General features: G+C 32.8%; 2 protein-coding genes across 2 annotated transcripts in view; one reads left to right on the top strand and one right to left on the bottom strand.

Annotated features, from left to right (window-relative positions):
- Positions 1-14,767, bottom strand: part of RpL24 (ribosomal protein L24) — a 399,722-nt gene that overhangs the window by 189,221 nt on the left and 195,734 nt on the right. The window lies entirely within an intron of this gene.
- The window catches only part of LOC143241055 (forkhead box protein O-like), a 43,450-nt gene continuing 39,124 nt past the window's right edge, over positions 10,442-14,767 (top strand). The window contains exons 1-2 of the mRNA XM_076484522.1: positions 10,442-10,749; positions 13,962-14,094. The gene's annotated coding sequence lies outside the window, so the exon portion shown is untranslated. The remainder of the gene's footprint in view (positions 10,750-13,961; positions 14,095-14,767) is intronic.

The raw sequence follows: 14,767 nt of genomic DNA, 5'->3' as shown, positions 1-14,767 counted from the left end.
TAAGCAGTAAGAATATTGAATTAAATTAATTTTTTTTAAATTGTATGTGTTTTTTAATTTAGCAAAGCCACTTGGGACTAACTCCTGATTGTAGCGTTGTAAAACCCTCGACTTACCGACGTACTAGAGGGAGACTTTATATTATGTAATAAAAATACATTTCAAGCAGTAAGAATAGAGAATTATACCAAATATTATCCACGGTGTTTTGAGTTCGTTTTATTTTACTAATTAATTTAAATATGTAGATAAGTATTAAGACATTTTGCCGAATTCATTATTCAGTATATTAGGTAGGAAAACAACTGTTTAATGATTGTATGTATATATACATATATTAAAGATTGTTTTTCTTTTGCACCAAATATATAATCAAAGAAAGAATTTTCTGACCCAAGTTTTGCTGATGAGTCTTGAATAGGCATGCAGTCCACAACAGAAGGTACAGCCAATCGAGTAATGCACTAGGCCTGTAGGTCATAAATTTTCTTTTCAATTTCACCCTTGGTGTAAAAGAAAAGAATTATTTGACATATACATACTGAATATTGTTTTAACAAACAGTATATGTATAGAGTTGAACTAACAATTGCTTCATCACGCAACGATAATGTAGTTATATATATTCGATATCGGATTGACAGCAACAATGTCGTGTTTTATTATTAAACTTTTCATACAGTAAAATATAACAAGGATTTTTGTCGTATGATGCATTAAAACTACAGAGTTGTAATAAAATATTGTTTTATTAAACAGCAACAGTTTAAAGTTACATACAAAATTGTCGATGCAGGTGGTGTTTTAAGTGACTGTAAAGCTACAAATGTTGCTATTATCTTGCTAATTTACCTTCTAATTGCGTGTTGCTGCCTTTATTTGTTCTTTTCCATTAACTTTTCTGTAATTGTTGTATCTAATTTGTATGTTGTTACACATTATAATTTATCTCGGACAAGCCTCCGAATTATTATGTTATATACTTTAGGTATTACAATTTCAAATACCTAAAAATTTTTAATTTTAATTTTAACAATTTATAATAATAGCTATTACAAATAATGATTTACCTACCAGTGTTTTACAAACTTACAAACAATACGAAGTATTCTATCTGGTCTGCAACTAAATATTTTATCAACGATTCACGGCGAACGAATTAATTTTATGTTGATACACAGATACGTTTATTTTGACGGGAAAGCTAGCTAGTTCTATTCTTGGTTGGCCTCACACGGGTTTATAAGCACACTTTTTACCGAGGAAGATATTTAATGTCCTCGTCGGCATACTTGCGTCTAAAGCTAATTCTCTGAAGTTAAACAGCTTATAATGTTCGAAATCTATAAAAGTTCTTGATCAAATAGTTGTAGTTTTCCGATTAGTAAATGTTTATCATAATTATAGTTTGCGAGGTTTATAGTATATATATAGACTGTAGCAGATCAACGATATTACATTAACTCCACGTGTGTTGTAATAGCTCTCTTTTATACTCCTTAGGCGAGATTCTCGAAAATTCAACTGATAATGGCAGTAACTATTATTTTATATACACACATAGTACATTGTTGATTCTTACGTTTGAGATTATTCTACAAAGTTAGAGAACAGGCGGGACTTTCGCAACACACATTTAACAATATACGTTACACACATTTCTAAATATATATTAAACTAAAACAAACATAGATATTAAAATATGTATAACAGTGAATCCGTTACAATATCTTTTCACTTATAATTTGTCCTGTAACTGATGGATGCTTCTTTATCGTTTATTACTTGAATGTTTAGCCCTTAGGTTTTCATCTTTGCTAAATGATTAAAGAGGCTATAAATAGATCTTTTGGATCTGTATTTATAAATAAAGTTTAAGAACCATTCATGTACAAGGTTAGTTTTACACTTACTGTCTTTGAACTATTGGCCAGTAAGTTTGAAATTTTAAGAATACATTGTTTACATTTAAAAAACATATGAGTATGCTTTATCTATATGATTTAAATCACCTTGATTCGTAATAACAAAGTGACAAAATGTCAATAATAATTTCTCTCTGCTTTTATATCACACATTAACAAGTTAAGTTTCAACTTTGGATTTGCATTTGTTAACGTTACTTCATATATAAGACAGAATACAGATAAATTGATTTAAAAATCACTAAATAAGGTACTACTTAGTATTTAGGGATGGACCTAGAAAATAATGTCTGGCGCATTAAATCTATTACTGTTTTATGCTTACAAATAACTGATAAAGTTGACTTACAGCCTTATTTGTGTACCTAATTGCCATTATCGAATGTTTCACAGTTTGTTTATCAGTAATATTATTCTCTTTTTCCACCACACGTATTTTTGTGATAAAATAATAAAACTATTAAAACCATTTACCAGTTAGTTCAGTTTATAAGAGTATGTTATTTCTATGTATCATAAATAACCTTTCTAGTCGCTAGGTAGCAACACAAGTTGTTCTTATACGACACGTTTTTATAACTTCATTACACGAGCATAATATCTGTCAAACAATTTCAGTGAAGATGAATAAATAAACAAATTATAATCTAAATTAACATTCAAGGTATCGAGAAAACCAAGTATTTGTACAACTTACGGACCTGTGTGCATGCTATTGATATTTCTGTTTGAAAATCAGTTTCTTAATTATCAAAACAATCTATTATATGGTATTCCTCTGAGTGGATTTACCATCCATATATCATATTTAAATTTTGCAACATTTTTTATTCCATGTAACCTTACAACTAATCGTATAATAAGTAAAAACGTTTGTTGACGAAAAAAAACATATTTTTCTTGGACTGACACAAATGACAAACGTTTTTCCCACATTTAGCTAACGACAGCTTTTTTTATTGTATACTTACTATTCTTTTACCTGTTATAAGCGAGATACTGTGTGATCTGTAATGCTGAAAGATGGTGCCGGGCAGAGATACCTTCCTGATAACAACAGCTGAAAACAAACGTACTTCACATATCACAAGTTTTATTTGTATGACTGTTTCATGCTAGAAAGAAAGAAAAAAGTTCGATTTGAAGACATGAAAAGTGCTGGAAGAGAAAGATTGAGAAAACAACAAAAATAAGGAAAAATACTGAATGAGAACAGAAAGAAGAAAAGGTGTTGTTTAAAAACAAGGATAAAATAGTCAGAAACAAATAATTTTAAAACGTTTGATTTATTTTTAAGTACAATGATGCTCAGTGGGAGCTATCTGAGCTTTTCACACTTTGAGTATTGAAACCCAATTGATAGCGTTATAAGCCTTCACATTTGTTACATATAAAGGTGTACATACGAACTGTTGAATGTTCACCACGTACTGTAAGTTTTACCCGGTTAGATAAGTTCATACAGTTCTATACAGATGACCTTCAGATGACCTTCCTCCTGGATATGTTATGAAAGTATCTTGTGAGCACGTGACCTATTTTGCTTTTTCACATGGGGATCATTGTTGAATATAGTGCGTATTTTTTTGCTTAAGACTCTTGTGTTTGTTTGTTGCTTTGAATTTCGCCCAAAGCTACACGAGGGCTATCTGCGCTAGCCTTTTAATTTAGCAGTGTAAGGCTAGAGGGAAGGCAGCTAGTCATCACCACCCACCGCCATCTCTTGGACTACTCTTGCTAACGAATAGTGGGATTGACCGAAACATCTGAAAGGACGGGAATGTTTGGTGTAACTGGGATTCGAAACCGTGACCCTGAGATTACGAGTCGAGCGCCTTAACCACATGGCCGTGCTGAGCTCTTTGTGTTTGAGAATTCTCACCTGTTATAAGATTCCTTACTTTGTTTAGTAAAGGTGTAGTAAGACTTGTTGTAGGCATCTTTATGGATGGTCCTTGTTCTCCAAGTTCATCATATATATTTTAGTTCTTCTCCATTTAGGTACAAAGGATATCCCTGTCTTTAAAATCCTCGATCTGAACACATCTTTACGATCTGAGTGTATGAATATCTAGCATCGGAAAAGGCAGTTACATACCTTTTGCCAAAGATGTCAATTTTCGATGGCATCATACTACATAAAAGAATATAAAAATGAAAGTCTGACATATTGCATCGTTTTCGAATAACGTACTCAACTCTTTGTAGTAACCTCTATTCAAAATATTAACAATAAATTTTAAAACATCACATATTGCTTGTTTACTCTGATTAAAATTTCATGTGCCGTGGATTTTGCTTATGCTTTGCGTATGATATATTTTCAAACATTACTGAGTAAATTCTGGTGGTGGTGTTAATAAATCACAAATTTATATCCTTTGGCTCTAAAATATGCTACGAGACTGTACAGTTTTTAGAGCTAAAATCTTTGTATCCAGACTGATTGAGATACATTGTGATAGAAAATATATCAGTTCGTGTATTTGATAGGAAAATCAAAATCATGGATCTTTGGAAACTGATAATTTCAAAGTGCTTATTGTAACTGAAAATCAAACAAACAGTCAAAAAAGGATTAATGCCACTATATGAATGCATGTGTATAAATAAAAAATATTCTGATCCATCTTCCTCAATCAAAGCCAAATAAAGCTCATTTATAACCTCTATTATCAACTCATGTGGGCTGAGGAGAGATGACGTTTTTTAAAACTACACTTTTCAACTGGTCGTAGTTTAGTTTTTGTTGTTACTAGTCATGTATTTTTAAAGACTAGTTGGAAATTGGTCTTGATTGTTTGGTTCCAGCTAATACTGTTTGAATTTATACACTAATAGAATCATATGCCAGTTTTAAAAACATTTCAAGAACCACGAGAAATAGAAAAGTCAACATAAAGTCTGCAGCCAGCCTACCGAACAAGGTCAGATAAATAGTCAGTCTATCAAATACAGAGTTTAAAAAACATCAGTGATTATATGTATGGTGTTTTGAGTTGTATTTCACTCACCACAGTGGACATATATTTATACATACATGTAACATTCACTAAGTCTTTATAAGAATCCTAGTCTTGTTCTTACAATGTGCCCTTGTACAGGGTTACTTACGAGGGATGGAACTCCCCGAAACCGGTATAACTTAGTGACAAGTGAATGATAGATTGGACTTCAAATTATTTTTATTTATTTTAAACATCAGTGATTGGTCACGAGCTTATTACATATACATTTATAATAAGTTTAAGGCACTGAAAAGTGTAACGTCCGTTACCAACTTATCAAAAATGTCTTCATCTAGTCACATTTTTTATATCCTGCTAAATGCAGGATTTTATTTTCAATAAAAATTTATGATAAATGCTCTATTAAATAATTTGTGGTCTCAACGTTCTTAGTTTGTTTTTTATAGATAAAAACGACCTCTTAAAGCGCCAAGCTCTTTAATTCCAAATATTCTTAAACTAGATAATTAAAATGCTCCACTATGGTATTATAATTCCTTCAGGTGTGAGCGCAAAGCAATAATTGATAGAAATTAGATCTGTGTCTTCTAAGGTTTGGTTCAAATACATAATACTTGTTTTTCTAAGCAACCAATTTTTAAATAGCATCTTTAATGCAGAAGATAATTAGCGATTTTTCACGGCTCGTCGCTCATAATTGCGTTTGACGTCATTCTAATCCATTTTATCTAAAATTATCAGTAATTTTCGTTAATAAAAGGACAAAGGTGACATTAGCGTTTTAAATTTTCTCTGATGATTTAACATCTTCGTGTTCTTGTCATTAGCGGGCTCTAACATTTTCAATTCATTCTGGCACTCTATTAACTGCACGTGCCTCTTCTTTTCAATTTTGCATGAAAATTTCTTTAATTGCCATGTCTATTTATCTCCACGTGATGGAGTATACAAGTCAGACATACCTTTGTCTGGTTACTTAGCTTAATTCAAATATTTCATATCTAGCAGTAACATCGTTATTTGATAAGTAGATATATATTTAGACATTTTGTTTCTTTGTTTTGAATTTCGCGCAAAGCTACACCAGGTCTATCTGCGCTAGCGGTCTCTTAATTTCGCAGTGTAAGACTAGAGGAAAGTCAGCTAGTCATCATCACCCTCCGCCAACTCTTGGGCTACTCTTTTACCAAGGAATAGTAGGATTGACCGTCACATTATAACGCCCCTACAGCTGAAAGGGAGAGCATATTTGGTGTGAATGGGATCCTATCCCACGATCCTCAGGTTACGAGTCGAGCGTCCTAACCACCTGCGTCACTTAGACGCAGACAGACATAAAAAAACAGTATACGTAGTTTGGTCACTAGATATATAAAAACGACAGACAGAAAAATCTAGAACGTACGGGGCATAATGCAATTCTAAAACTTTTAGTAAAAACATGAGTTTTTCCTGTTGTTTCGAAGTTTTTAGTATCACCACACAAAAACTATATATCGTGCCGTTTCATTGGCAATAAGAACTTTTCAAAGGCTCTATATAAATAAAGCCGATGCTCCTAAGTCCTTCAAAAGTTTTAATTAAAGATGTTTGTTGCATAATTACGGCATGAGACGTAACATATCTTTTTCTAACAAAAACATGCCACATACAATTTAGAACTGCCTTATAATATAAGGACGATAAATTTCTACAATCAACTAAATATTCATTACATATAAATCACGTATATACTCAACAGTATATTTTCCTAAACAGAACAAAAACTGGTTATGTATTTACGATCGTTTCTGAAGACTTGTAATGTTATTTTTACATAATCCTGGACTGCCAGGGTACACCAGTAAACCTAAAAGGTTTACAACACTAAATATCATGTTTTGGTACCCTTGGCGAGCACAGCACAGAATAATTCAATCTGTAACTTTGTAGTTAACCATAAATAAGCAATACATAATTATATTTGACTATTGTTATCTTATGTTTCACTTCTTGGTGGTTTTTATACAGATGTTTCTGTTTTTTAAGGGGCATAGAATAACGTACTTTATAAGAATGGTTTACGTATGCTAAAACACTGACATGTCTCATAGATACGTGTCGTTGAGCCACAGAAGACATATTAAAAATGTATACGTTTTGTTCATAGTGATATCCTAACCATTCGACAACACAGCTTCACAAGGATGACTTATCATGAATGTATGAAAGTTTATCCCGCATCCGAAGAAAAATATACATATAACGAGTTTTTTAAAAGGTATTCAGGCAAAAGACATAACATCTCGAAAGTGAAACCCTTAGTGATCTCCACAGAAGTGGTTTATTTGTTTCAGAATTATGCGGAGAGATATACAAGTGCAAACTGGACACAGCCGTCCCTGGTATTCATGGTATTCACCTCCAACTCTTGGGTTACTATTGTTTGACCGAATAATGGAAGTTAACCGTCATTTTTATAAATCATCCATCGCCCCAAGGTGTGAGGCTCATATTTGTGACAAAGGGATGTGAATCACGAATTTTGAAATTTACACTCCAGCCACGCTAAGTATAGAATCAGTTCAGTACTTAAGGAAGTGCGAAAACACGCTTAGAAAAGTGTTTAGAATAACAACAGAAATTAAAACTATACCATTAGTCAATCCAGAGCAGTGCCTTCATCTGCAGACTGAAGACTATGTCAGGAAAGAGAATCTTTCGACCCGAATGCCATCATGATGAAATCAGTAATAGCTAAAAATTTATAAGTAAGTTACATACACATGCATTCAACTATCTACTCCATGTTAAACATAATGTATTCAAATCACGGTGTGTTCGGCTACTTCGGTTACGTTGTAATAAAATATATTACAGTTCCAAGGCTAATGACGTGGTAAACTTATTTCTAAGTTTCGCTGTTCTTAAATTATTGTTAAGAATTGTTTTGTTTAGTAGTTTAAGCATAAAGCTACTACACAATGGACTAGCTGTGCTCTGCAAATCACGGGTATCAAAACCCGGTTTCCAACGTTGTAAGTCCACAGACATATCGCTGTACCAGTGTATGGGGGGAGCATATTGTTACGACAGGGAGCTATCTATCAATACTTCTTAAAAGCCAAACAAAATAAAGTTCTTTACATAGTTCAGAGTGTGTACCTCTGGTAATCACTTGCTATTAGCGTAAAAATAAAGTTCATTAACTTGAGAACAATTCCCTACACGTTTATGTTTATGTTGATATTTTTCTAAAGTTGAACTTATTTTCTGTTTAATTTTCCATCAGTTTTTATATTTATATCAAGGCATTACAACATTTTAATTTCAAACCAAGAGACATACATTATCGGTACTTATAACGAATTTGCTTTTCAACTTTTTGTTGCGTTACACATAATTTGCATTTCTAAACATATTTTTACATTGTAAATAATACATATCGTTTCAGCTACTTGGAGTAGACCAACATTTTGTTGTGGTTGTAATTGTTACCCACTTTACCCAATGCTATTTAGTTGAATGTTTTACATATGTTATTTCCGGTTTCTGTAGTGTTCTTTGCTTTTGATTTCTCTGTCTCTTTGATACTTTTGAGACTGTTTTCACTGCTTTGTTTTCGAACATTGTACATTTTCAAATGGTCACACCACTTAACAAAAGAGCTTGCTCCAAATGTTGTGCTAAATTTATGTAAAAATAAATAGCTTTTAATCGTACTTCAAACTCAAATCAAAATTCCAGTTTAGTCGGCCTTCGCATTTACAAAACGAAAACACTATGTAGGTTTATAATTACTTCTACTAATTGACCAGAAGGAGACAATTAGAACACTCTATATAACAAACACGTCAATGGGAAAAAGTCTATAATGTTTTAAGAAAGAAAGAGGAAGTACTGAATAGAAGAAAGAAACTTTTAGTCAAAATAACGAGTTAACAAATCACAACGTCACATAATGATAATCGAAAGTGGTAGATCGTACGAAATTGTTTATTAGACAAATACTGTGTCTTGGAGCTTCACTTCAGATTAGGTGGTTAAACGTAAAATATACGATGTTGTTTATGCTATGTGAGTGACGATGAGTTAGTGTCGAATTTCCATCAGCTCGTGCGGGTACTTAATTTACAAACTTCATTAATATCTTAGGCAATTAAATCCTTGGAGTAAACATACCAAGAAATTTTCACTGGAACGTGGATCTTCTTGAAAAATAATTGTGCGCATAATATATAAAATATGCTAAAATGTCAACACCTTCTTAGAAAACGGTGAGGATGAAGTTGTTTTCCCATTTTCTCACCTTTTAAATGCATTTATTATATCTGTTCAAACGTTAATGAAACAAGTTTATGCACATGACCAATATGTGCGTATATAGTTATAGAGAATTTTTTCTTTCATACACGAAAGTGTGCACAATCACACGCACTCTGTCTTACGTGTTTATATAAATAATCTCGTACATGCACACAATCTTTCAAACATAGACAGAAATATTAACATAATTATATACTTAAATATGCGAAATCTCAAAAATATTCAACAGTTATTTTATTCGAATCGATTAGTTTGTTTGCTTTTAAATTTCGCGCATAGCTACACGTGGTCTATCTGCGCTAGCCGTCTCTAATTCATAAAACACATTAAAATATAATTCTTTAAGTTATTAAAAGGATATTATTCTTTTCCATACTGTACATTGATAATTTAAATTTATCAAACTGGAACAACTATTGCTTAATCCTCTATGAATACAATGGTTGTGGTAGTAGAAGAAAAATGCCGACACTGTTTCCATTTTATAAATGTTAAGTCAGACTAAACTGAAGTTTTGCTTGAAGTTCAGGCCCGGCATGGCCAGGTGGTTAAGCCTTTCAGCCGTGGGAACGTTATAATATGACGGTCAATCTAACTATTCGTTGGTAAACGAGTAGACCAAGTGTTGGCGGTGGGTGGTGATAACTAGCTGACTTCCCTCTTGTCTTACACTGCAAATTAGGGACGGCTAGCGCAGATAGCTCTCATGTAACTTTGCGCGAAATTCAAAACAAACAGAACTTGAAGTACAAGTTATATTTTTACGCTTCTACAAACATCCACACACACAAAGATAGGTATACAAAAAGACATTAAAAATGTATCATTGTGAATGATTTGAATAAACTATCTACTGAAGTTGGAATTGAATCTCCAATCTGAGCAAACAATATAATGAAACCTGAGATACCTAAATCATGTAAACACGAGTGTTAAAACATATCGGCATTTCATCACCATATTCCAATAATTTTCAACATTACTAAACATATTTTTCTTTTATTTCTTCATTTTATTTCGTAACATTTTTTTTTCCATGAAAAGCAATAAGTTTCTCAAAACTGCTAGCAGAAAGGGAATGTTATATTTAAATATGGGACGTTGGGCTTACAAATCTGTTATTTATCATTAAATTAGATTTTTTTTGCACGTAAAGTCTCTTCCAGATAGACAACATATATACATTGCTGTGAGGGTCGTATATCTGAATATACTTGTCTCACACAGATGTATTTTACCATTCCTTCGTCTAACTTTCATTTGCCTGTTCTACACGTATGATGTTATTTTTTGGTTTAATTTTCTGACATTTGAAACTTCATACTAATATTGGAGACGACATTGTTCCACTCTTTATGTCCTTTAGATATAAAAAGAAGTAGCAAGTAAGATCAATAAATGACTCATATGGCAAATTATAAAGTAAGGTCATTGAGTGGTTCTTTTGGAAATTTACAACACTTGGTGTGTTACAAAGCAAGGTCATTAATTTACTTGTTTGGGAGGTTACCGAGCAAGATCATTGGATAATTCAACTGACAGGTTACGAGGTAAGAGCTTTGGATGACTCGTTTGGCAAGTTAATAAAAAAGCTTTTAGATTTACTTAAAATATTATCATTTAAAGCCGGAATAAATTTCCAGTGAAGAAAAAAAAAGGCCGATTTATGAAAAGTTATTCCTGTGGCGCTAATAACGTGATTTCTTTTTAAAGTATTTTGAAAATATGTCAATATATATATGTGTGTGTGAGAGACGTTATAATAAATAGCATTAGTAGCTGTTTTAACTTCACTGTAGTATTTTAATTTAAAATAAAAACAATAAAGTCAATTCAAACCAAAGAAGAAAAGTTTAATATAAAAACAGATATGTTAATCTGTCTCATGAAAATATAGCTTTACTTCGAGGATGCGGATTCACCCTGTGGTCAGGATTGAAATAATGTTTAGAGGGCCCATAGGCTCAGGTAGTAGTTGAGAATAATAAGGATAACTCCTTTTTGCCTCTCCATTCTGCTAGTTTTAGGAACCATAATTTTTTCTCTTGGGTGACCCACTGTATGGCCATGGCAACATGCCCGTTCTTAAGTGGTCTAAGCGTTAATATGGTCTTGCCTATGGTAGAGCTTTGGTTTTCGGAGCTACAGAAACGATTTTGAATCCTTTAAATACCACAAAATATTCCCTACTATTCTAGTTTATAACAGTGACCCCTTATTCCTTGTCTCCCAGATGTTCTATTCTCTAGAGACAGCAGAGATCCCTATGTGGCTTTGCATTAATAAAACAAACACACACACTCAATTTCTTAGCGTGGATGTTAGAATGCTGTTGACTGTCTGCCTTTTACCTGGTCAGTAGTTCAAATTAGGGACAGCGGCAGATAGTCTTATTATATTTGCCATAAGTTCAAAAAACAAATAAAGCCTTATTTAGTAATTTAAAAAAATACATTACTGTGTAAAAGTGTTAGGAGAAAGTCAAAAATTAGATTTCAGGCTACTTTTAAAGAATAATAGAAGATAAATCACAGTTGAAACATCAAAAGTTTATTAATCTTCATATTTAGTCCAACAGAAACCCAGTAGAAGTGTTTGAGTTCAGTAAACAGTTAATATTTTGTGTGTCACCTTTTGTTTTAATAACTGCAGACAGTCTTTCAGACATTGCTGCAATATATGTAATCAGTGCCCTTTGGGATTTTACCCCGAATGTTTCTAATATACTCCAATAAAGTTTTTTTCGACGTAACTTTTGATTTAACAAAAGTTGATCTATGAAATTTCAGATCTGCTCAACTGAGTTGTGATCATGGTTCTGTATGGGCCATTTGAATTACTCCAGCACCTTCTTTCTTAGTTAAGTAAGCTCTGCATATCTTGGATGAGTGTTTGGGATCACTATCTTTTTGTTAGTAAAACCCTTTACCAATAATACGCAAAACATTGGGTATATTATGTTGGATCAGTCTCTGATGACACTTGCACTGGTCCGTTTTTGCATTTATTTTGCAAATGTCTCCTATCTCCTCAGAAGAAAATCACTTTAAAATAACCATACTTTTTCCCATAATGCATGGTAGCTACTATGCACTGAGGTATCTTTCATTTTTCTTCCTTCGGAAGTACAATCTACGTTTTGAACTAAATATTTCAAACTTGGACTCATATGTCCATAACAACCTTTTCCTATCACTAATATACATTTTATACAGTTTTTATACATTTTAGCAAATTTGAACGAAGTAAAAGTTTTAAACTGCTTCACGACCAAACATTCCATTCTCTTTGAGTCTTCTTGATACAGTAGACCTGGACACTTTTTGACATTTGGTAGTTGGTTGTTATCTCATGCTTGAGATCAGTGTCAGTCTTTCTTCTGTACTAAAGGCTGCATAAATGAAGGTATTTAACATCAGTATCATTGAGTTTAGGTGCTCTACCTTTTCCTTTCCTATTTTCAAATTTACCTGTCTCGGTCTCACGAATTAAAGTGTACTTGACAGTGTTCGAGGAGCATTTCAAGTATGCGGCAATTTGTCAGAGTCCAACATAAAGTTTTATGCAAAGACTCTACTCTATTTGTAGTTATCTACGATTTTTGGGCCGTGTCATGACAACAAAACTTGATATATAGTGTCAAACACTGTTCGTATTAAGGTTTTTTATGAAGAGCTATTAAAATGATTTCTTCTAGTATTTACCAGTGCCATATGCTAGCTTCTTTCTATATCGTTAAGATACTGCAAGGGTTACCATGACAGTTATTTCAGACCCTAAATTTGATCAGTATGTTCATTCAAGCGGAACCCTTGTGACATGCCCTTGGGAATTCTAAAGAATGATAAGTATTCTCACTCTGGTTTATTCAATTGTCAACAGAGTTCAGTGAAGCATTACCATAGTGTTGAAATTTACTCTGTAATGGCATGGAAGAATTACCCGAATAAAATCGAAAGAATGTCAAACAGTTATCTTATTTTAATACTTTTGCACAGTACTGTCGTTATGATCTCGTTTCATGAAAATAAGACTTCATTCATTCCATAGTACTTTCGTACTGTAAACAATTTTAGTTAATTAATAATTATCCAGAGGTTCGATGGTAATTCTAAACACAACGGAGAAAACCGGGTTTCGATACCGTTGCGATAATACAGATATCCCATTGTATAGCTTTCTGCCTAATAGAAACAAAGAAACAAATAATTCATTAATAGTAATTTCCATAAATTTATTTTCATGCTTAAATAAAAGAACTTTATGTAATTACATTTTGAAAGTTTTAAAATTATAAACTTCTCTTTAGGGTTATCTTTTAACATATAATCGAATTATCTTTGAGATCGTAGTGTACCTACTGTAATACAATCAATTTTAATATGACTGAATAATTATTATAATTGCTACTTGTAATACAATGATTTATAACAATCGATTTATATGTGATGCAATAGATTTTATTCATAAATGATTAAGCAATAATAACTTAAAAAGTGATGTTCTAATATGTGTTTTACGAATAAACAATAATTAAGAAATTTAGAGCTCATAGAAAATGGAATTTGTGGTAAATTTATTTATTGTTAAGCGCAAACAATACAATGACCTACCTGTGCTTTGCCCACCACAGGTATTGAAACCCAGTTTTTATTAATATCTGAATTACTGCTGAATCTAGCTTTGCGCGAAATTCAAAAACAAACAACTACTGCAGTGTTACCAGGAATCTTTAAGCGTGACTGGGGTGTTTTTCTTATAGTAAAGCCACAAAGAGCTATCTACTCAGCCCACCGAGGGGAATCAAACCACTGATTTTAGCGTTGTAAATCCGGAGACATACCGCTGTACTAGCGGGGGACTTAAAGCATGGAACTGTCACAGATGTGATACAAGTAATTCTTTTAAAATCAATTTTCATTGTACATTTGATAATCCAATAGAATTTTGTTTATATCAGTTCAATTTTAATTAATTTGAGAAAGGTAAACGTATCCTGGATAACTGAAAATTTAATTTAGGTTAAATAAAAAATATTATTACGGCGTACTTTTCTTTTAATGTTTGACTATTTTGTAAATGGTACGTGCATTATTTTACTGTTATTACTTGTAATATTTTAGGATTAATATAGGATATTTATTATTATTATGCCCCTCGATTCCATGAAGGAACATAGGGCCGCAATCGCTTGCGGATTCATTAACAGGCTGGTTTTTTAAGTGAGTAAATTGTTAGCCTACTGCACAACCCCCAACCAGGAGGAGAAACCAGAGCCGTCCCTAATTTTACAGTGTTAGACTAGAGGGAAGGCAGCTAGCCATCACCACCCACCGCCAACTCTTGGGCTACTCTTTTACCAACGAATAGTGGGATTGACCGTCAAATTATAACGCCCCCACGGCTGAAAGGGCAAGCATGTTTAGCGCAACTGGGATGCGAACCCGCGACCCTCGGATTACGAGTCGCACGCCTAACGCGCTCTGCCATGCCGGGCAATATAGGGATACTAGTTTAATATTTACAAACTAGAGTGTCGTTAATTCAATTTCAAGAGCCTGACATGGT

Source organism: Tachypleus tridentatus, chromosome 13 (genome assembly GCF_004210375.1).
Source record: "Tachypleus tridentatus isolate NWPU-2018 chromosome 13, ASM421037v1, whole genome shotgun sequence".
Classification (NCBI taxonomy): Eukaryota; Metazoa; Arthropoda; class Merostomata; order Xiphosura; family Limulidae; genus Tachypleus; species Tachypleus tridentatus.
The sequence above is the reverse complement of the archived record's forward strand: the minus strand, read 5'-3'. Positions and strand labels throughout refer to the sequence as shown.